Consider the following 22,724-nt stretch of genomic DNA (forward strand, 5'->3'; position numbering starts at 1 on the left):
TCACTGTAGCCTTACGTTTTCTGATGAGTCAGTTTCGATTTTAGTCTAACAGGTATGAGATAGAAGACGCAAGACTAAATTCCTAGAGGTCACTAAATACTCGGTAATCTTACCTATAGTAAATATCACTACCACAATGAAAAGAATTACATGATCCAGCTGCCTACAGTAGCCTCCAGTGATCTTGTCCTGTCCTATCTTACAGCTGCAGCATAAGAAGACAGATTATACAGACAGAGAAACTAGAAACCACAAGGACTAGTTCCGGAGGTCTGTATTCAGAGTCACAAGTGATGTGGGGTACACTGCAAATTTTAGCTGAAGCATGTGCACATAATATCAGCATTAAATATCAGACCATATATTTTTTAACGTTACTTTGAAGTCACACAAAGGGATCATGCAGGACTTTCTCAAACCAAGGCAAGTCAGGCAAGCCATACTGCGATCAGTAGTTACTAACTCAATGTCTGTTTAAACAATGGAAAAAGCAACTGAGGACTTATACCTTTATGAACCTAGGCATTTCTAAGTATCTGGCCATACATAAGCTGGAGTCCTAAATACTGAAGCTATTTTGCCCCATTGGATGAATTTTGTGGAAACTGAATCTCTCAATCAAACTAAACATATTCTTTATGCAGAGACACACAAACAGAGAAAAAAAAAAATTTCAAAAATCACAGGGAAAATTTGGTAGACATGTCTACACTGTTTCCATTTACCTACAGCAAGTTTTTTAGCAATCCCACGTACATAAGGCAGCATAATCTCCCCAGCTCACTTCAGGCAGGGATAAACAGCTCTACAGAGCTCCACTAGTTCTCAAGATGAACCTCTACAGAAGTCACTTAATTATTTACCTTCCCGCACCTTCAGAATTATTTCCTGCCCAAACACTTCCCACCTTTTTTCTGGGCTAGTCTTCCAGCTAAATTCTGAATTTAAATAAACAGTGAGAATGGATGGTTTCTCAAGTGAGTAACAATCTACTTACACTTTTAGCCCAGTATCAGCAGTCCTAGTTGGTTTGCAGACACGTGTGCAGCAAATGCCAAATGACTGGCTACCTCCTCACTTCTCTTAATAGAGTGCAGCTCTGAAAATCTGCAAAATTACCTCCTCCTTTCTGTCTTTTGCAGTGTTTTTAAAGTGGTGGTGGGAGGAGCAGAAAGTCTCCCTCTCCTGTCATGTGAGAAAGATAAAATTCCCATCAAAAGTGACTCATCAACATTAATCGTATATACACCAGACTGAAAGGCACTCAGAACATGAAGACTGAATCCCTTCCTCAGTTAAGCAAATGAGAAGCAAATTGTTCAGCATCATCGTATTATTTTAACTGCCATTTCAGTACAATTTTGCACAATAGAGCTGATGAATATAAATTTATTGTTTCTAGCACTTAACTCTTAGAGAAGTGCTGCAGAATCTCTTGGAAGAACAAAACAGCTGAGCAACGTGCAACTTCCTTTATTCTGAAATGAATAAGTATCAATGTAAAGATTTTTGCACATAAGACATTTACTTCCCTTACCACCTGTTTTCTGCATTAGAATAAATATCCTTATTGCTTCACCTAGCAGATGCACGTCAGAATCTTCAATAACTAAATTACACTGCCACTTGAAACACTGCAGCTTCTGTTTGCTTCTTCCTGGGAATATCGAGAGTTTTTATTCAATAATATTAAATCTAAATACAAAAATCCAAAGGGTACTGTTTGGATTCTAGACTACAGCTAAACGTTGGGCGCAAAGTGGGTTGAAGAAAAACAGAAAAATAGTATTAGAAAAAAATCCTACCATCTCTGAAATGTAGCTTCAAAATGAGAAGACCTATTTTCTTATTTTAAAAAAGACAACAAAGTCACATTTGGAAATATATACATCTTGCTGAATCTACAAAGCAGGGAATTATCCTATTCATAATATGTATGCTATACTGTTCTATGTTCTTCATAAAGAGGACTTGGGCTTTTTGCCTTTCTGGTGTTTTTAATTTTGCCTAATATTAACTATCCAGCTCCAGAGTTACATATGAAGTATATTCTATTAGCCATAAAAACAATAGTGTAATTGTAACAAATGAACTACGCTCCTCCTATTTTTCAGGGAAGTAATCTAATGCCCGGGACCTAGAATATGATCTGCCACAGTCCTGTAAGGATTCAGGAAAAACTGGGTGTTGCTCTAACAATATCTTGGCATAAAAGAAATCAAGGCCTCGTTGCAATAAAGTGCTTGAGCTACTGCCAAGTTAACAATTTCTATTGGCATTTAATTACTGTGTGTTTTCCGAAGCTATGGCACAGCTTTAGCATTAGCATGGCTACTCTGAGCAAGAGACTTAGAATCACAGAATCACAGAATGACTAGGTTTGAAAGGACCCACTGGATCATCTAGTCCAACCATTCCTATCAATCCCTAAACCATGCGCCTCAGCACCTCGTCCACCCATCCCTTAAACACCTCCAGGGAAGGTGACTCAACCACCTCCCTGGGCAGCCTGTGCCAGTGCCCAATGACCCTTTCCGTGAAAAATTTTTTCCTGATGTCCAGCCTGAACCTCCCCTGGCCCAGCTTGAGGCCATTCCCCCTTGTCCTCTCCCCTGTCACTTGGGAGAAGAGGCCAGCTCCCTCCTCTCCACAACCTCCTTTCAGGTAGTTGTAGAGAGCAATAAGGTCTCCCTTCAGCCTCCTCTTCTCCAGGCTAAACAACCCCAGCTCTCTCAGCCGCTCCTCATAAGACTTGTTCACCAGCTTCATTGCTCTTCTCTGGACATGCTCCAGAGCCTCAACATCCTTCTTGTGGTGAGGGGTCCAGAACTGAACACAGTACTCAAGGTGCGGTCTCACCAGTGCCGAGTACAGAGGGAGAATAACCTCCCTGGACCTGCTGGTCACACCGTTTCTGATACAAGCCAAGATGCCATTGGCCTTCTTGGTCACCTGGGCACACTGCTGGCTCATGTTCAGTCAGCTGTCAACCAACACCCCCAGGTCCTTCTCCTCCAGGCAGCTTTCTAGCCAGACTTCTCCTAGTCTGTAGCACTGCACAGGGTTGCTGTGTCCCAAGTGCAGGACCTGGCATTTGGCCTTGTTAAACCTCATGCCAGTGGTCTCAGCCCAGCGGTCCAGCCTGTTCAGATCCCCTTGCAGAGCCTCCCTACCAGATCCACGTTTCCACCCAGCTTAGTGTCATCTGCAAACTTGCTAAGGGTGCACTCAATACCTTCATCCAGGTCATTGATAAAGACATTGAACAGGGATGGACCCAGTACTGAGCCCTGGGGAACCCCCCACTTGTAACTGGCCTCCAGCTGGAGTTAACTCCACCACTCTCTGGGCCCGGCCATCCAACCAGTTTTCAACCCAGGAGAGTGTGTGCCTGTCCAGTCCAGAGCTAACTTGTTCTGTTCAAATCAATGTTCATCTGGCAAATAGTTTTAATAGGTAGCAATGTTTGACAAACAATACTGGTCAAGGATGTAAATTTAGCTCCTCACTCAATGTTAAACACACAACCCAGAAATTATAAGTATTTTTATTATTTATAGTAGTAGTTAAGTACATCCTACTTACATTTTGCAAACCTAAGAGCAAACTAGTCAAATTTCCCTCCGGGTACATTTTTTAAGAATCTTGGTCAATGACTGTGATCTGCTACACTTGCACACATGTCCTCTAGAGATATAGAAACGTGTCATGACTTCAAAGCTTCAGTCTGTTCTAGTTCCTCATACAACAAAAGAACTTGCTACTTTGGACAGATAGCATGTATTGCTTTTGGTATTTCCCCTCCAAAATCTTATCAGTAAGTAAGACTACAGGAATGAGCCAAGTGATAATCTTACTCTCTGTAAGATGCAATATGGCTTTCTGTAAAAGTATGCTGCCTCAGAATTAGGTTACAGACGAATACTTTGTGAAGCTCATCAAGGTAGATTGCCAATGAGCTTCCATCCCTTGAAAAAACTCAGTGACTTAAGGTCATCAAAAAATTGAGGTACCCCAAACCACTATTAACTTCTGAAACACTTGGGTATGCCTGTACATCATTCAAGAAAACAAAATCCAGAAAGCAGCACCCCAAATGGACTGTGATGTCTCATTTAAAGGGTCCCTAGAAATGTCAGTAAATTAAGTGAAGTTACCTAGTGAGAATAGAGTTAAGAGGAAGCTACCCACCAGCCTGGAGCTGCAACAGCAACACTGGTATAGACCCCACACCTCTCCCTGTTGTATATGCACAGGAAAACAACCTTGCCCTAAAAAAAGCTGATATCAGTCTTTCACCAAATGCTAGCAGGAACAGGACCACGCTCTTGTTCTGCTTTCACACCTTGTTTATCCAAGTTTTTCTATTAATGTCTTAAACTGGCAAAAAGGCTTGACAGAAAGTCTTTCCATGAGGGCTAAACAGAGCCCAACTCAGGTTCGCAACTCTTCTCACACGGTTCCTAAAAACAGTTATTTTGCAGATTCAGCCAGTACTTTGTAAAGCAAGAAAGACAAACATTCTGATTTTTGGTCATTAGGCTTTTTAACAGTATTTCTAACAATCTTTTGACATATTTGAAAAGAAGCACTCCATAGAGAGCATTAGAGAAATCCTAAGTTGCAACTGACCCTGAAGAAAAAGTCCACACACTCTGGGAAGAGACGTAACAGCAGTCAATAACAAGGAAGACTTGCTATTTACAATAACAGTAAAGTAACTCTAAATGCTATTAATGGTCCCAATGTTCTGTTATTTCAGTTTAAAGGAGTACAAGATCTCAAAGCCATATTAACGATGTAGAAAAGTTCAGTCTAAGGAATATCAGTTTGATTGTTACAGAAGATTCTATAAAGAGGAAATCAGAATAAAGGAAAACCCTGTTTCTTGCTGCATTTTGAGAGCATAAAGAACTACTGTGATTGATTCTATTTAAAAATTAACACCTCTACTGTCTTCTGTGCTGAGTAACAGAAATCAAGTAGGAATAATATCACACAACATTTGAAACTTGTGACTAGTAAGAACAAATCAACTACAATTACTTTGTAAGCTAAGCTCACAGCAACGTACACAGCATATTAAATCCACAGAGCAGCAGCAGAAGGGACTAACACCCATTCATGTGAACTGTCTCTCAAAAATCTACATGTGGGAAGACCAAGGTGAAAGGTTTGTGTTAAATGCTTAACACGGACTGTACACAGGTGTTTTAGGCCAGGGAAACAGCCTAGGCATCTACAGTCCTTCTATCACGATCGATCCTCCACATCTCAGCCCTGTCACACCACCCGAAGGTCCACACACCAGTGATTCAAACAGTAGAAAGTTCAGATGGTGGTCTCCCAGAGGTACATCTAAAAGGCTATGTGTTTACGGGACAGAGGGATGGCCACAGCTTTCATTTAAGAACATGAAAATAGGCTCTTCTGTAAAAGAAGAGCCTCATGGGGGAAAGGGGAAAGGGGAAAGGGGAAAGGGGAAAGGGGAAAGGGGAAAGGGGAAAGGGGAAAGGGGAAAGGGGAAAGGGGAAAGGGGAAGGGGGAAGGGGGAAAGGGGAAAGGGGAAAGGGGAAAAGGGAGAGGGGAAAGGAGAAAGGGGAAGGGGAAAAGGGAAAGGGGAAAGGGGAAAGGGGAAAGGGGAAAGGGGAAAGGGGAAAGGGGAAAGGGGAAAGGGGAAAGGGGAAAGGGGAAAGGGGAAAGGGGAAAGGGGAAAGGGGAAAGGGGAAAGGGGAAAGAACCACAAAACCAAACAACCAAGCCAAATCCAAAAAACCATGGCCACCACCAAAAAAATCCCACTGTCATTGAGTGCAGGTACAAAACAAATGAGGAACCACCTAAATGTAGGCTATTCGCTAACCTAGTATCTTGAAGCTTTCCAAGAAACTACATGTTGAACCTCTTGCCAGGCTGCACTGGAGAACAGTGAATCTGAGTTTTCTGGGTCTTGCGCAGCCCTGTCTGGCACACTGGCAGGTCTGTGTTATGGTAATTTCTTGTTCGTTTCCAGTGCGCAGTGAACTTAGGCACATGCTCAAGACTGTAGTATCCAGAAAATGCTTAGTATTTCTAAAGTCTTTCCAGCCTGACACTTCCCTCCGTATTTTAATTTATCCCCAAGGAACCTGTTTAAGGTCAGAAAGGAACCATTTGTAGAGGCAGGAACAGAAGTCCACAACTAATTTCAGATGCAGACTGCACCCTGCTACTCACTGTGCAAGTATGAGTGCATCGAAGATACAGGGCTTAACGCTTTCTCTTCTTCATAGGCTTTACAGCAACTGTTGAGATAGGCTGGAATGCAGTATGAAGATTTTCATGCTAAATTTCAAGTACATTTCTGTACTCTTATGACTCAAATTCCTTTCTTGTCTGTTTAGGAACATACTGAGCTAACACACACTAGAAATAAAAAAATGTCATTGAAGAAGGCCTCAGATGCTCAGGAAGTCCTTTGCAGTTTGTGGTTGAATCCGTTTCCTCCCTAGTTTAATCTGACATTTTGGCTTGTTAAGATCTGTGTGATGCTTTGGACTTTTTCAGTTAGCCTTACTAAGACAAATTTCCCTCCCATTTAGACTACAAAGGAGTTTTCATCCCGATTACCTGGACTTCTTCACTGATTAGAGAGCAAGTCCTAAATTGACAATGTTTTAATATGCGGAAAACAGAAAGGTGGATGATCTGAACATGGATAATCAAAATTAACAAGGCTGTTGAAATAGAGAACTCAAATGAAATCTAAGACTCTTGGAGTCAAGAGGCAAATTTTATCTTCTCACTTAGAATACATTTCTAGCCTTGTTATGCACACCAAAATATATGTTTGCCTTCGTTTCTACCTAACGATACAAGAGTCTCAGAAAATTATGACGGTAAATAGAAATAGCGACCAGCCTTGATTCTAGTATAACAAGAAAACCAAAAGAAGAATCATGAGGAATTGCAGAAGTAAGCATTGAATGCCCAAAGGGAATAATTCATGGGAATTTAATGAGTACCCAACAGGAGACTGAGTAGGAAAGCAATAGTCAGAGTATGAGATCTATGGAGAAAAAGCAGAAAAATAAATCGGAAAACTAGAAAATTCAATAGGTTGTCAACAACAGACAAAGAAAGATTCAAGCAATTAGAAAATGAGGAGAATTGAAAGGAGCAATCACATGCAGTAAGACAGAAAAAAAAAGGCCAAAAACTCGTGAATAATTGTTTTAAAAAAGGTACTGTTGAAAAAGAATGGCAACATGCTACACAAAACTTAGCAGCCTGACAAATTTTAATTATCTTTTCAATTATTAATTAGGCATTCTCATTCATTCAATGCAATGACAAACTTTCAAGACCTTTAACACTACTTTTTCCTCCCTACCCTCTATGATTTGTTAATCACAATGGAGAACCTGAAACCCATCAAAGAGCAGAATGGGACATTTGTTGCAAGATAATCTCTTCCGTTAATGCTACAGGAACCCTGAGTAAACATTTATCCTAAATGAAGAACATGGCAGAAATGTCAATGCCATCAGTGGAGTAGGTTTTTACATGTGTTTGTGACAAATAAGCCTCTCTGAGAAAGCAATCTATCTAAAACAGGAGACACCTTTAATTTATTTTGTAGTCTTGATTGGAATAATTACTTCTCCAACCATATGAGCATCAAAGAGAACAATCAACAAACATCAGCAGGCACACAGCCAAATGATGCACAGCAGCGGCACCTGCACACTACCATACCAAATTACGCTCATTTGAAGCATATCCATTTCTTCCTCCTAGCTTTCTGAATTGATTTCCTTTTAATGAAATAAGGGACAGAAAGATGGTGGTTGGCCTGGTGCCAGTGTTGTCACCTCTATGTTACCTTCTCTCCCTCTTCTCTAAGCAGCACTGGGGACACAGGGAGGGTAGGAGGAAAGCCAGGCATTTGCCCTGCACCTTTCTGCCACAAGCCCGGAAAGCAGCAGCAGTGGTTAGAACAGGGCAAAGCTATTACAGCTGGTGCCAGAAGCTAATGTCCAGACCAAAATGCAAGGAAAGATACCTGGAATTTTGCCCCTGCTCCTTAAGGAATAGTATATGGAGCATCTTGTTACTGACATGCTACAGAGAAAAAAAACATTTGCACTCCTTTCACTCATCATAGAAAAATAGAATAGCTTGGATCGGAAGTGGTGTTAAAGATCATCTAGTTCTAACTCACCTGACACGGGCAGGGGCACCTTCTACTCAATCAGGTTGCTCAAAGTCTCATCCAATCTCACCTTGAACAACTCCATGGATGGGACATCTACAACTTCTCTGGGCAACCTGTTCCAGTGCCTCACCACGCTCACAGTAAAAAATTTCTTCCTAATGCCTTATATAAATCTCCCCTCTTTCAGCTTAAAATCATTCCCCCTCATCCTATCACTGCACTCCCTGATAAATAGCCCCTCCCCAGCTTTCCTGTACGCTCACTTTCAGCACTGGAAGGTTACTATATAAAGTATCTCCAGACCCTTTTCTTCTCTTATGCTGGCTTTTAACTATGTGCACTAAATCGTAAAAAGATATAAATGATATAGTGGCCGTGGGAACATGAACTCATTTATGCATTACCGCTTCTACTACAATTACATGAACAGGTAAGTTTACTCATTTCAGAAAGTCTTAAGGTTTTGCTTAAATTCAGTGGGAACATTTGTGCAACGCGCGCCATGGTGAAATAATGTGCATTAAGAACTGTCCCACCGTCAGCCGTGAGCCTTTGATGAGATTCAATACAGAGGCACTAGTGCTTATTCTGGAGCAACCCAGGAAGGCATGCTTTAACTCTTCTTAAATTTTAGTACTTGACTAATTTTTTCAGTAATCCTTAATGCTTAATTAAGAAACAAGACAATGAGCATAAACTCTTTTAGAGAACTCAGTACTAATTATAAATGCCATTTCAGAATAGATGCTGTTACAGATTAGGTATAATTAATACTATATTGAAAATAGACAAAATTAAATTAAATTGATATTGTATAGTTATGGAACTCTGATAAATTAAAAACTCCCCTTCACAACTCTGTGAGAACAGAATGTTTTCTGTATGTTGCAGCAGCACACAAAATGTGCCAGAGCAAACAGAAGGAGCTTTTGCTGTACTCTAAAAAAGCTAAATCTGAAAGAGACGTACATTGACTTCCATGCTCACAGTCACTAAAAGGCAAGGACAGATTTTACTGAGCAAAACTGGGCTTGAATCTGTAGTAAAAATGCTCCTAATACCTCAAGTTTTGCTGGAAATAAGAGGAAAGTTCAAAGGCAGGCAAACTTCCATTTTTGCAATGGAGAAGGCAGCAGTGAGAAAATTAGTCTTGTACACCAATCGTAGCATTCCTTATGAGTGACTCAGGCTTGCAGAAGAAAACCTTCCCACTACCTGCTTAGAAAAAATAATGCTTCCTAAACAGAAGGGAGAAGAGGAGCCCAGGCAGTGCTGGTTTTACTGCTTTCACCTTGATGAATCTGTCTGCACACCCTTCAGCTGTTCAGTCTCAAACTGCTAAGGAAAACAGTTTATATTTACCAACAAAAATTAACCTAGCCCTCACATGTATAACAAGCTCAAGTCAGAGCATTTCTAAACAACTATTTAACACTTTGTAATTTATTATGATAGTCCTCAGTAAAACCATACAATGATAGAATCATTAAGGTTGAAAAAGACCTCTAAGACCATCAAGTCCAATTGTCAGCCCACCACCATGCCTCCTAAACCATGCCACAAAGTGCCATGGCTACACGCTTTTTTAAACACCTCCAGGAATGGCGATTCAAACACTTCCCTGGGCAATGTTTTCCAATGCTTTACCACTCTTTCTGTAAAGACATTGTTCCTAATAAACGACCTAAATCTCCTCTGACGCAACTTGAGACCATTATATCTCATCCTATCACTTGTTACTTGGGAGAAGAGACCAGCACACGTCTAGTTACAACCTCCTTTCAGGAGGAATGACAAGCAGCAGAAAAGCAGAGGAGAAGGCAGTAACTCCATCGCAATACCTGTTTACAGATATTGCTGTAAAGCTACTTACAGCTTACAAGCTATAAAAATATACAAGCATAAAACAAGTCCATTCGCCATGAAACAAGTCCATTCGCCATGAAACAAGTCCATTCGCCATGAAACGTAGGAAAATCTTTGGTAAGGTGGAGGAATGAGGGAGGTCAGCAGGCCATCTGCAACACCTGAAACTCCACCCTTTCTTGTCCCTAAGCCCAGCAGCTGGCTCCAGTGAATGCCCACATCTGCAGGGAGCACTGACTGCATGCAGCAACCATTCGCCTCAGTAAAAGCTAATGTAGTTACCAGCTGGGAAAAATACACTTCAAGGGTTAGGTTTGCAAAAAGGATAGTCAGTCCAGATGCTGCATTCATAAACCCTCAATGCTTGCAACAGAAGCAAGAGCTTCCCCTGGGAAGTTCAAGAAGTATGGGGAGCTACAGTCAACTCCTTTCAGAACTGCTACTGTGGTGAGTAAGCAGCTGCTCAAGACAGCCAATAAGAAGCAGCGGATGGGGGTGTCCTAACTTACGCTAGCTCAGAGTGCTGAAGGACCACACTGCTCATCCAGGAGAGGCTTCTATTATGCCAGCTCTCAGCCCACTCACCCTCCTTGGGATACAACTACCAATAAGGAAATTGCAACACATAGAAGATTGAGCAGGAGGCCTGTTATGGCACAGCTGGGTGCTCAGGGTGCCTGCCCAAGGAGTCCAGGTGGATTTGAAGATAGGATCAGCAGGAAAAACAACTGAGCACTGGAAGCTAATTTACTGTCTTTATAAAACACATACGGGTCAGCAAGGACGAAGACTCCAAAATGCCTCCTGTTGCAGCAAATAAAAACCCAAAATCTAACCACTCACCACACAAGGAGCAGTCAATATGAAACAACTGAATTATACAGACCGTTTATTGCAATTTATCCACCTTAAAAATATTTCCCTATACAGTTACTCAGCTGAGCTTCTGGGGTTTTTGAAATTAATGTGACATGAAAGTTAAATTCAGAATTATTTTTCTCTATTTTTTCATTCATACATGTGGGAACCATTTACAATTCAAAGGTGATTTTTTCCTGTGCGCCTGAATGAAAATTACTAGTCTGGTCTGAATAGTTTTTCTGTAGCAACTTAGGTCTCTCAATTATTGCTTTTTTCACAACATAATGTATTGAGAAAGGACTGAGATTATGGAAAATAATTGTATTGGCAACAAAGGAGGGCAAATTATAAAGAGCAAATATTTCAAGTTTATAAAGCCAAGTCCTCCTATTATAAATTCTATTTCCAGCTTTCTTCCACTTTCCATTATCAAATACTACATTATATTCTACTGGAACAGAAACATTGTACAAGGATATAAAATATTCCTCAACTGTTTTCCCTCTCTCATTCTCTCTCTCTCTTCATATCTTGCATGTTAGGTCAGTTGCTCCACTTCACAGCTTAGCTTAGCTGAGAAGTTGCAATAGAAATGCAGAAGCAAAATAAGTTTGGAGAATGCCACCATAAAACATCCAATTCTTTGCCGTTTCAATGAAACTCAAGGAGTTTTTCCACTTCTCACTCTATAGTAAATGATGTAAGACAAAAGGATGGAATTTAAGTTATTAACAGATTTTCCCATCAATCCCCAGTATCTCAATGTGTTTTATAATATCCTTAATCATGCTTGGGTTTTCTGATGTTTAGGGATTATTTTTGGTTGCTGTGGAGTTTGGCACAGACAAGGACAAAGCGTCTTCAAGCCATGACCTATTAGAAGCCTGTATATGAAGAAATGAAATAAAGGCTTGTTACTAACCCTTTATTTTGATCTGTCAACAGGTTACAAAGAAAACAATAAGAAGAAAGTAGAACAGCATGAAGAAAATAAATTATAATAGATCAGCTACATTAGACTGAGTTTCCAAGGTGGTTTTACGAATTGGGAAAACATGTACATTACAGACTTTAAATTATATACATGTAAATGAAAGATTATAACAGTTATATTCTATTATAACAGTTATATTATTCTTATTTCAAGAAAGAATACAACACAGGAAGTTTTTAATCAAAAAGGAGGACCAAGTAAGCATCCACACATTTGTTTGCCATTCATTTTTTATCTTTCATCTATAGTCGACTAATTATCCTAACTTGCAAACATGCTAATGTACATATTTACTAACTTTTCATAAATATACATAACACTGATGTGAACATGGGGACAGATTATAGAAAATTTCATAAAGAAATGTACTCATTTTATCAATAGGTCTGACAGCTTCACTGAAAGATTTCACTAGAAAGGTAATATCCAGCAAAATAAATCTTAACCATAGCTAACCTTAACCCAGCAGAGCAGAAATGGTAGATCTTTGTTTAGTCTGGAGTGACTGTTGTTCTAAAGCCTTAGGGCATCTCAATGTTTTAGAAAAGCATCTCCCAGTCACTTGCATGTATTGTCTAGAAAAACAGTAATAAAGCCAGCTGTTGAGCTTTATTAATTAAAACAAATAAGGATAATGCCAGATAGTCTCTGACTCAACAGAAAAGTGGGGAAACTCAAACTACTGAGAAGTGAAGCAAGATGCCACAAAAGTCAGTAAAAGAAGAAAGAATACCCAGTTCTACTGACATATTACATTGGTCCGAGAATGTGAGATTCCACCTCAACTTAAACAAGTCCAACAGACTGCAAGTTAGGACAGCTATAAGTTAGGATTTGTGAAAACACCATTCTTCTTTATAGAAAAATCAAAATTTAGGTTTTCTATGGTCCATTTTAAACAACGAATTAGAATGCTTAGAATTGTAAGTTAAAGAAGCAATTCTTACATAGCTCCAGACCTTAAAATGTAAACTTTTTAAAAAGAACTCTTCAGGTATATTTCATGCTGCCAGTTCAGTTAGTAAGATATTGAAAATTAAAGAGTAGAAATATTCTACTGAGGTCAGTGGCACTACACATAGTGAGATCAATCACACAGGTTTTTATCTTAAATCTTTAATGCTGATACTCCAAAACTGCCCACAAAACTACTTTCATGGCAGATTAAGATGAACAATATAACCCACATCCTTTATCACCGTAGTTAACCATTATTCACTTCTTCCAACCAGTAAAGATTGACTGCTTGATCTCCAAAATCTCCTGGTCACCCATGAAAACATGGCCCACTCACTCCACTGCTTATTCAGGGATCTCCTTTTCAGGAGTCGTTTGCCGTGCGCTTTACTGATCTTTTCCTTTCCCTGAAATACTTTTCTTCTAATCACAGAATCATAGAATAGTTCGGGTTGGAAGGGACCTTAAAGATCACCTAGTTCCAACCCTCCTTCCACTAGATCAGGCTGCCGAAGGCCCCATTCAACCTGGCCTTGAACTCCTCCAGAGGTGGGGGATCCACAGCTTCCCTGGGCAACCTGTTCCAGTGCCTCACCACTCTCATCATGAAGAGAATCCTCTGTATATCTAGTCTAAATCTGCCCCTCTCCAATTTATAGCCATTACTATATTACAGCCCGTCCATCTACTCTGCCTGGATGGGCTTTACATTCTCCTTTCCTCATTTGTTCCTCTTAGACTTCTTGACTCTCTTCGATGTGTCTTGTTGGTCATTTCCTTTATGCCTATGCTAGATTCTGGCAATGCATTGACAATTGCTTTGGAAACACGCACATTAACCTCTCAACTAATCCCACTACTATATTGCTTCCATGTGTCTACTCTTCTTACTCAAATAGCATTAATTCGTAGTCATCCGATTTCTTCTCAGCTTGAAACATGGGCAGACCAGGCAGCTGATGCAGCATTGAAACCATGGCAAGATTACAGCTGAGAAGCCTATGTTCATGCTGCAACCCTGTAATGAATCTGAAACAGGTCACCCTTCAGTGACAAAGAACAAGCCATTTTCCATGTATCAGAGTAAGAACATCAGTAGTGGACGGTAACTATTTAATAGCCAATATGCAGCAAACTAACATTTGAATTGATTTTGTTGTAACCTGCTTACATTTCAAAAACGCAAACTCTTCAGGAAAGCTGGTTTAGGTATCACTGTGACTTCCACCAGGGATCTTCATAGTATACATTTTCTGCCACTAGTATACTGCTTTACATAGTCAGAGAAACGTAAAGGAATGCTATTGCAAGTGACCAAACCTTTTACATTATATGTAATGGAAAATGCAGCAAAACATATCCATATGATAAAATAATCTTCCGTCTGAAACATAGTCCATGAAGCCCCTCAAAACACCTTGTTTCTGTCATACAATCTTTCTTATCTAATAGTGTTGTTGTTTTATGAAAGAGGCCAAAAATTAAATATTTTTATCTCATAAATAATGCAAGAGAACTGCATTGTAGGTACTTTAGAGCAACTAAGGATGCTTAATCACTATTATTCTAGGATTCCCCCTTAATTTGAGGTTTTTGTAAGCAAAAATAATGCACTGATGGGAATATTCTGACAAAAGCACATCTGCTGCAGCCAAGTCTTCAATCATTTTTTTAAAAGAAAATAAAGCTAGAAGACCTAAAAGAATGCTTAACAACAAAACTATAATTTATTTTTAGAATACATCTTTCCGCCCATGCTAATTAGGTTCTCCTTCTCTGTTGAGAAGCTAAAAGACTACTCGGTAATTGGATGTGAATGAAATGGAATAGAGGTATCTAAACATTTCAGCCTCTAAACATTCAAGAACATGAAAGGTGAGTGGTTCCCTGGATGCTTAATGTTTAATAAGAACTTTCCATATCTCTCCTTAAAAACCAAAGCTCAGGATGAGATGGAGACTCCCTGCAGTCACTCCAACCTGAAAGCAGGAAGGCAGAGGCCACGACAGCCACTAGTTCCCACTACACCCAAGGATAAGTGAGACATTCCAAGGCAGCAGCTCACGTAAATATTTTGAATATCACGTTCACAAGGAATCTAACTAGGTAGTTGGATGCAACACCTTTATGGAAATTACTCTGAGAAGACATGGGTTTTATTAGAGCCAATGCTTTTTGCTCCCCTGCTCATAAAAACTCCCAGATCTTGCTTCACATTTCCCCTTACATACCACAGTCTACCATTTTCTTGGCCTGCTACCTCTTCTTCTCCCTTTAAAAGTCCCACACCAGCAAACAGCCCTCTCATCATCCACCTGTGTGTGGTGCCATCTCATTGTACCTATTTGGAAACCTACAAATGTCCGCCCTCATCTCTTACCAACAACAGCAGCTTCCATGCATCCCGACTCCCTAAACTCTTGCATATGCTAGGATGGGAGGGGAGTGGAGGTCTGAAGGGAATGAGGTCATCAAGAACTGCTTTAAAAGACAATTAAGCAACACACATTTCCAGCATAACTTCCCTGTGCCTGTTAGCCAGGTCCAGGGAGATAACACAGCTGAGAGAGACGGAGCCTCTTCTGTCTGGGAAGGCTGTCTGGAGGAGGAATTACAGAGCAAGAACAGGACCTCTCCCTTGGCACTGTGTCTCTGCCAAGACAAGGCAGTGGGATAAAAGGACCTGACCTATGAAACTTGCCTGAGGATTAAATGAGCTTCTTCGCCTTGTGTATGAACATAACTGTTTTGATTGTGGTTTGCTGTCCTACTAAAGTTTTTCTGTCAGCATAAACCAATTACATCAACAGCCAAACGCATCGTGGGACCGCATGCACACGTCCTCCACGAGAGCCTCCTCTGCATGACACACAACTGCCACACAGACCCTTCTTCTCACACCACAAAAGAACAACCCTCCTGGCCCCCAGGCACATCAGGGACAGGCAGGCCAGCACAGGCAGGTTCTTGCTGGACACCATCAAAGCACTCAGTTGGGTCAATAAAAAAAGAGACATTCTTATTACATGTAAAAATGTAGTATGACAAGGATCCTTCAGAATAATTTTTTTAATGAGCGAATCTCCTCATTCAATTCCCTAACATGACTGTCATCAGTGATGTCCTCTCAAAGTTAAATGTGAAGACACCAAAGGGCTAGGCTTCAATAACTTCACCAAAAAACCCACAGATGCACAAGGAGAGTTGTTTTGTAGCTTCTAAGAATATTTTAAGTAACGGAAAGTAAAAGCAGATATGATAATACCACTTGAGCGAAAACATCACACTGCCTGAAGAACAAATAGTGATTATCTGAAATGACAACAGATGGGACCAATCTCTTCATCTAAGGTGATAAGTCACACACAGAAAGCATTCAGCCCTCCAGTTGGTTACACTAACAAAAATTTGCATTGCCATTATACACTCAGGAGGGGCTTCTATTGGGCTAGTTACCCACCTCAAAAATGTCTCAGCAAGAAGTTACCCTCCCATTCTTACTGTGGCAGGTGACATGTAAGTACAGCGGCACACGCTTGGCCATTTATTGCACCCAGAGCGCATGCTGGCCTGCTACCCCTCAAAAGGGCCCCATGCCTTACTTCTTGATATTAACAGTGAAGAGGCAATTTCTAAAGCAGAGTCTGAAAAAAATCGAAAAGAAGTAGCTTCTATCATCTGGAAGATATAACTGATGTACACCAGCATAGCCTTTCTTTCATGTAATGATACACTGAGCCTGGTCCTGTTAGTTATAAATATATTCAGCGTAAGAATAATCACATATGGTGCCAGACCAAAGAGAATATTGTGTACGTGGCAAACAGTATTGGTCACCTTGACTGAGACACCGAGGGAACTGCCGAAAAAAAAGAGAGGTATAAAGTCTTCTGTAAAGATACAGTGGTAGAGCTAGTAGGTCATCTCTGATATTAATTTCATTCTATTGACAAAGAGATTCTCTAATGGACTGGAGAGCAAAGCCACAGATTTCACAGCCCCACATAACAGACAGACCTCGGAGCTTTCACATTTTAAATTCCAAGAGGAGAGTGGTACTGCAACAAATGAGCCTCTGTGAGCTTCCAAATATCCTATGGGATATTTGTGTTTAGGAATATAACAAAACACTGACGTTCTCCCAACCGTTAATGTGACATGGCTAGCTATCATCAGTCACATAGAAACTCATGCTTTCCCAGCTAGAAAGAATATCATTAAGTCCTAGCTCCTAAGAATTAAAGGACAGATCAGGATAAGGTGCAGAGAGGTTCATACATGCAGAGTTCCCTCTCATGTGCACAAGATAATTTATTGAAAGACTTTCTGCATGTTTAGTGAACAATAAGCAACAAAAGCGAACATAAGGGAACACTTAAGCTACTGAGGCTACCACCTCAGTTACGAAGAACATCTCTGTGCTCTACATCAAGGTGCATTACACGCAGCCAGAGTTGGCAAGAGCTATAATGAGCTCTAGTGGAGCTAATGTGCCAGAGGACTGAAAGAAGTGGAGAGCGAGGTATTCATTCACAGGCCTAGTATTTTAACAGCAAGGAGAAATTTGAAGCCTGCTTATCAGAAACAACTGCCCTTTGCACACAGGACAGCCATGGGGTAAACCTTCCAATGAGAGCTAAAACCTTTAAAAGGGAACAGGAATATAACTCTTCTCCTCCAATTCATCTTTATCTCATTTCATATATTTACGACCACAGAGGTACTTGGCTCATTCCAGATCACGTAGAGATTCCTCTGTGGAGAACCAAAAAGTACTAGCAGTTTAGTCCAAAACTTTAGTGAACATTGCATAAGATGAATACTGCTCAGCTTAAGTAGAAACAGCCACTGTTAAAAAAAAAAAAAAAAAAGCATCTCCTAAATATTAATCATTTCTACATGAGCATATATAGTCCAGGCACATTCTTTGTCCTTGTGCATCTCTGAGAGCATACATTCACAGCCCAGAACACAGCTACAAATCGATGACAAAGCCTATAAAACAGAAATATTTGGCTGACTAGTCCTGAGGAGTGTCCAAGATGAGAGAAAAGGTATGCTCCCTTTTTTTTGTTAAAGAGCTCAACACACTGCTCCCTTTTTCCTCTTTCCTTTCACTGAGTGGGGATTGTTGGTCCAGCTGGTTTTATCTCAGCTACTTCAGGACTTCAGAACTGGTTCATTCTCTTTCAACAGCTGAGTTCTTCTTCACTAAAGGTACACATAGCTCATCACAACAGTCTGTTGTCAGGAGACACTATCAGTCTTCCATGGGATATTACTACCAATGTAAATACTTCTAAACTTTCATTTCAAAGTCCATCTGATTTTTGTACTGAACTGTTATGTTCCAGAAGCATTACTGAATATCTGTAATTGCTAATGTATAGGCCCAGGCTTTTTATCTTTTCTATTCCTTGTCTGGTTGCCACTGTGTGAGACTGCCTGTTGATGAAGAGCTAAAAGCAAGTTTAATTCTTCATTTCCTGGTAATCATTTGGAACGAAACAAGTAACTACTTCGGAGTTTTCATTCTCCTAATTCAGGGCACCACCACCACTATTAGCCTAAAAATGACTAAACCTTTTCAATGGTGTACATCTCTGACATAAAAAAATATCTGCTGGCAGCAAGTCAAGGAAAAGAAAAGGTTTACATAGGACTTTCATATTCATTTAAGTACATTGGCTCCAAATAGAGAGGCAATATTACCTGTTTTCATCACAAGGTTTTACAATTAAAAAAAATGTTCTTTTGACATCTTACTTTCTCTTCAAGGATTGTTTTCATGGCTTCAGTACTTCTGAGTGTTTGTCTACTAAAGCAATTAATTCTTTCATGTATTGGCATGATACGGGTAAATTTTCCTTACTAAGAGGAAAAAGTGTCTACTGGAAAACCAGGATTATTATTTTAACAGTCTGCTGCATTTAGAAAGGCAGAACTGCATTTTTGCATCTGGCAAATAAATATTTAATGCTCTTTTAAAAGCATTGTGGTGTAATGTCACAAAGAAAATGTTAGAGAACATATTTGATTTCCACGCTTTTGTTCCCATTTGATAAAGATTTCACAAGATGCCTTTTACGTCCACACGCAAGACCTCTTGGCCCTTTAAAAATGCATTACGCTTTCCAGCTTCCTTTATTTCATAAACATGAAAACACAGAGTGCGGAGCTCCAGTCCACCACCTTAAATAGGAAGCCAACTGTAGTTACAGGTACCGTGTCTGCTGCTGCATCTTACTAATTTTTGTTGGTTTACAAGAAAGTTTGTGGCTTTTTTTCCTTTAACATGAGTTGAAAGATCCACACTATAAACCACTTTCCATTCGGGGAAAATAGTTGTATAATAACCACCAATCTATACTGGCTTTTAGGAAGAAGAGCAATTCTCCTTGAGTCCAAACCCTTGATACTAGCTCACTTTTCGGTGTAAGCTATGGCACTAAGGTAAGCACAATAGAGAAAGCTCCGTGCAGAACCAAGCTGTATATTCTTGTCTACACTATGTGCACAAAACTAAGCACACAGTATCGATTTCAACCCTGGGACCACACTTCTTAGTGGATCACTGCAGTTATGTCAAGCAGCTATCACAAGGCCCATCAGCCAGCTACAGATGTCAAATGCTCCATGACTTAAAGGGTATGCGGATTGCCTATGCTGCCTATAGAAGAATGTAGGCATGCTGCACAAAGGTACACAAACTTAATGACAAAGTTGTCTGTCAGGTCCACATCACATCAGATCTGCCAGACCTCTAGGGACACTTGGGCATAATGTAACAACTGTCCAGCATACAAGTCAAATATAGCAGAGCTGCTGGGCTGGAAAAAAACTTTGCAGAAAAGATCCTCGTTCTGGTGGACAACAAGCTGAACTTGAGCCAGCGATGTGCCCTCACAGCAAAGAAGGCCAAAAGTTTCCTAAGCTGTATAATCTGCTTTAGGCCAAGTGTCATCAGCAGGTCAAGGGAGAGGATCATTCCCCTCTACTCAGCCTGGGTTAGACATACCTGGAATCCAGGGTCCATTTCTGGGCTCACCAGTACAAGACAGACAGATTTACTGGAGCAAGTCCTTCAGCAAAGTGCCACAATGATAATTAAGGGACAGAAGCATCTCTCATAGAAGGGAGGGTGAGAGAGCTGGAGATGAGAAGGCTTAGTGGGTGTTCTTATCCATGTGTAGAAATACCCTGGGGGGGGAGGAAGTACAGTCTTCTCTGTAGCGCCCAGTGACACAACAAGAGCAGTGGGCAAAGACCAAAATTCCACTTAAACATAAGACACAAACTTTTACGGTGAAGGTGGTCAAAGAGTGGAACAGGTTGACCAGATTAACTGTATAGTCTTCATCGCTAGAGATACCCAAAACTCCACAATCGGACACAGCTTTGAGCAAGCTGCTGTAGCTGACCCTACTCTGAGAAAGGGGTTGGACTTGATCTCTAGAGGTGCCCTTTCAATCTTAACTACTCTCTAATTCTGTAAAAAACAAAGAGAAAGGAAAAAAAGATAACTTCTTATCTTTCTTTAGTACAAGTCATATTAGACAGTGCTTGTAAAGAGGAATGCATATAGAGAAATAAGCTGACAGTGCTATTCATTGAAATTTATCAGTACACTCAAGCAAATTATTACTTTAATTATCTACCCTTGCAAGAGGAAGGAAAAACTTCTTTAAACACATATAACTTCTTCTGTCAAATAAACAGAAACTTTTATCTACCTGGTTAGTAGTTTTATCTATCTGGTTAGTAGTTTACCAACCAGATAAGAAAATAAGTGGCAAAATATCATTTAGAAAAACAAGTTATTACATTATGCTAGTTTCCCCAAACCTTCTCTGTCAGTCTTGGATTTTTAAAGAGTAGAACATGCTAATTAGTACATTGTTGAAATAAAAAGTATCTATGTGATAATTGCACTCTACAGAATATTCACAGTTATTATCAAATTGCTTCATAGTTTAAAATTATAGCACACACCTTTTCATTATGCAGCACAAGAAATTGTGCTGGCTGCACACTTAAACTCCATCTAAATCTGGCCAACAAAAATCACTGCCAAAAGCAAGAGCTCTTCTTTAGGAGACAAACAAAAAATGAAGTAAGAAATAACGTAATAAAAACATTTGCCCAAGTAACTCATTACCAAACTAACCAAGAAATTAATAAGCTAATAAACCCTTATATTTGAAAGGAATCCATCACACTTAAATTTTTATTTTACTATTTCATGTCAATGACGAAGCTGCCTAAAAGAATTCAGATTCAAATCTGAAGACAAAGTTGCCCAAAACTGTGTGGCTATAGAAGAAACCCCAGGCAACAGTCTGGTCTTTTACTGCAAATCAAACAAAGTGATTCTCAAAATAAAAACTGACAGTTTCCTAAAGCCACAAAACAATAAAGATAAGCTGGACCATTTATTCCTTTAAGGAGCTCGTCTTATGGTCTTACAGTATCTTCCTTTTGGACTCAAGGTTATTGATGGTCAGCTCCATTCAAAACTCCTAAATATTGGCATCTGCCTGATGCAGAGACTCAGCTGGCAATCAGGCTGCCCTAAACAAGTCTCTTGCCTTGCCCTCTTGCCAGGATCACATTTTCCCAGAGAGAGGAATTCAAGTGTGCAGAACTAGGTAACTGCATACTACATGACAAATGTGACACTTAACTTTCACTGATGTCAACACAGCAACAACTACGGATGTTTACTCAATGCTAAAGAAAGCACACCATGAAAATATGGCATGAGTCTTTATGCTTTCAACCGGCCTGGTGTTCCTTACTAACAGAAGTAAAGAGCGTGAACTTGGCAAGCATTTATCCATAACTGGATTTAGCTGCATCCTGTACTGTCTGTGCAGTGGTATGGCATGTTAATAATTATTAATAATAAAATACTGAGGAGTCCTATAAAGTAGCAAAGGCTATTCTGCCCTCCACATCATCATGACAAATGGACTCAATGTCCAGCTAAAGAGCTCACTATTCAACGTGTGGTAATTAAGCCATTCCCAGAGGTAAAATGAGACAGACACCTCAGAAATTTTAAGCAGTAGTAGAGCCTCTGACATACCAGCAACATCTGGGAGGGGAAGACTGTGGATATTTTCAACTGGCTCCAGTAAGAAACAACTACCATTCATGTAAAAGGGATTAAGATCAGAGTCCTGCAAAGAGCTACGCCTCAAGCTGCACAGAAATCAAATAACTTTTAAGTGTTCCACATATAACAGGAGTAATGCCAAAAATTTTATCAGGATAGAATTTACTGCATTACAGTTATTAATAGTCAGATCACAGCTCAGAGCCTGTTACCAATGCTGGAGAGCAGCCTTGGCTAAGCGAAGGCCATTCCAGAGGAGTTTCACAGATGAGATGATGTATTAAGGGATTTGACTTACAGGAATAATTTTAACATTTTGCTAATCTAAGTGATACGGCATTAAATCCACGCTAATAATCTAAATTAATGAAGATTAGAATAGGAAAAAAAACCCCAAGATTGGTGTATCATCTTGCTAAGCTAAGCACCTCATGACCATTAACCCAACTTATATTTCATAATAAAGCCACACATGGAAGAGGAATGGTGTTAAATCCAGTGATAACTAGTGAAGCATGGTGCCTGGTGGGCGGAAAGTTAGGTGTTGCGTGCAAACTAATCACAAAAGCTCAAAATGGGAAAAGCCAGACATATAACGCATGCAGGAAAGAATGAAGTCGTCCTAAAGCAGCAATGGCATTTTTCACTTTGTTCAAAGGCTCACAGGGTTTGCCTGCTACAAAATAATCCTAAGCTAAGGAAGCACTCTGAAAATGACAGGCAAATAAATG

The 22,724-nt window shown here is 40.0% G+C and overlaps 1 protein-coding gene across 4 annotated transcripts in view; it reads right to left on the minus strand.

Moving 5' to 3' along the window:
• ARHGAP6 (Rho GTPase activating protein 6) overlaps positions 1-22,724 on the minus strand; it is a 327,693-nt gene that overhangs the window by 121,317 nt on the left and 183,652 nt on the right. The window contains exon 1 of one of the 4 annotated variants that reach the window (XM_054050969.1): positions 998-1,099. The exons of the other annotated variants lie outside the window; for them this stretch is intronic. The gene's annotated coding sequence lies outside the window, so the exon portion shown is untranslated. Of the gene's footprint in view, positions 1-997; positions 1,100-22,724 lie in introns of those variants that run through there. 4 annotated transcript variants of the gene reach the window in all.

The sequence above is a fragment of the Cuculus canorus genome, chromosome 1 (assembly GCF_017976375.1).
Source record: "Cuculus canorus isolate bCucCan1 chromosome 1, bCucCan1.pri, whole genome shotgun sequence".
NCBI classification, from domain to species: Eukaryota; Metazoa; Chordata; class Aves; order Cuculiformes; family Cuculidae; genus Cuculus; species Cuculus canorus.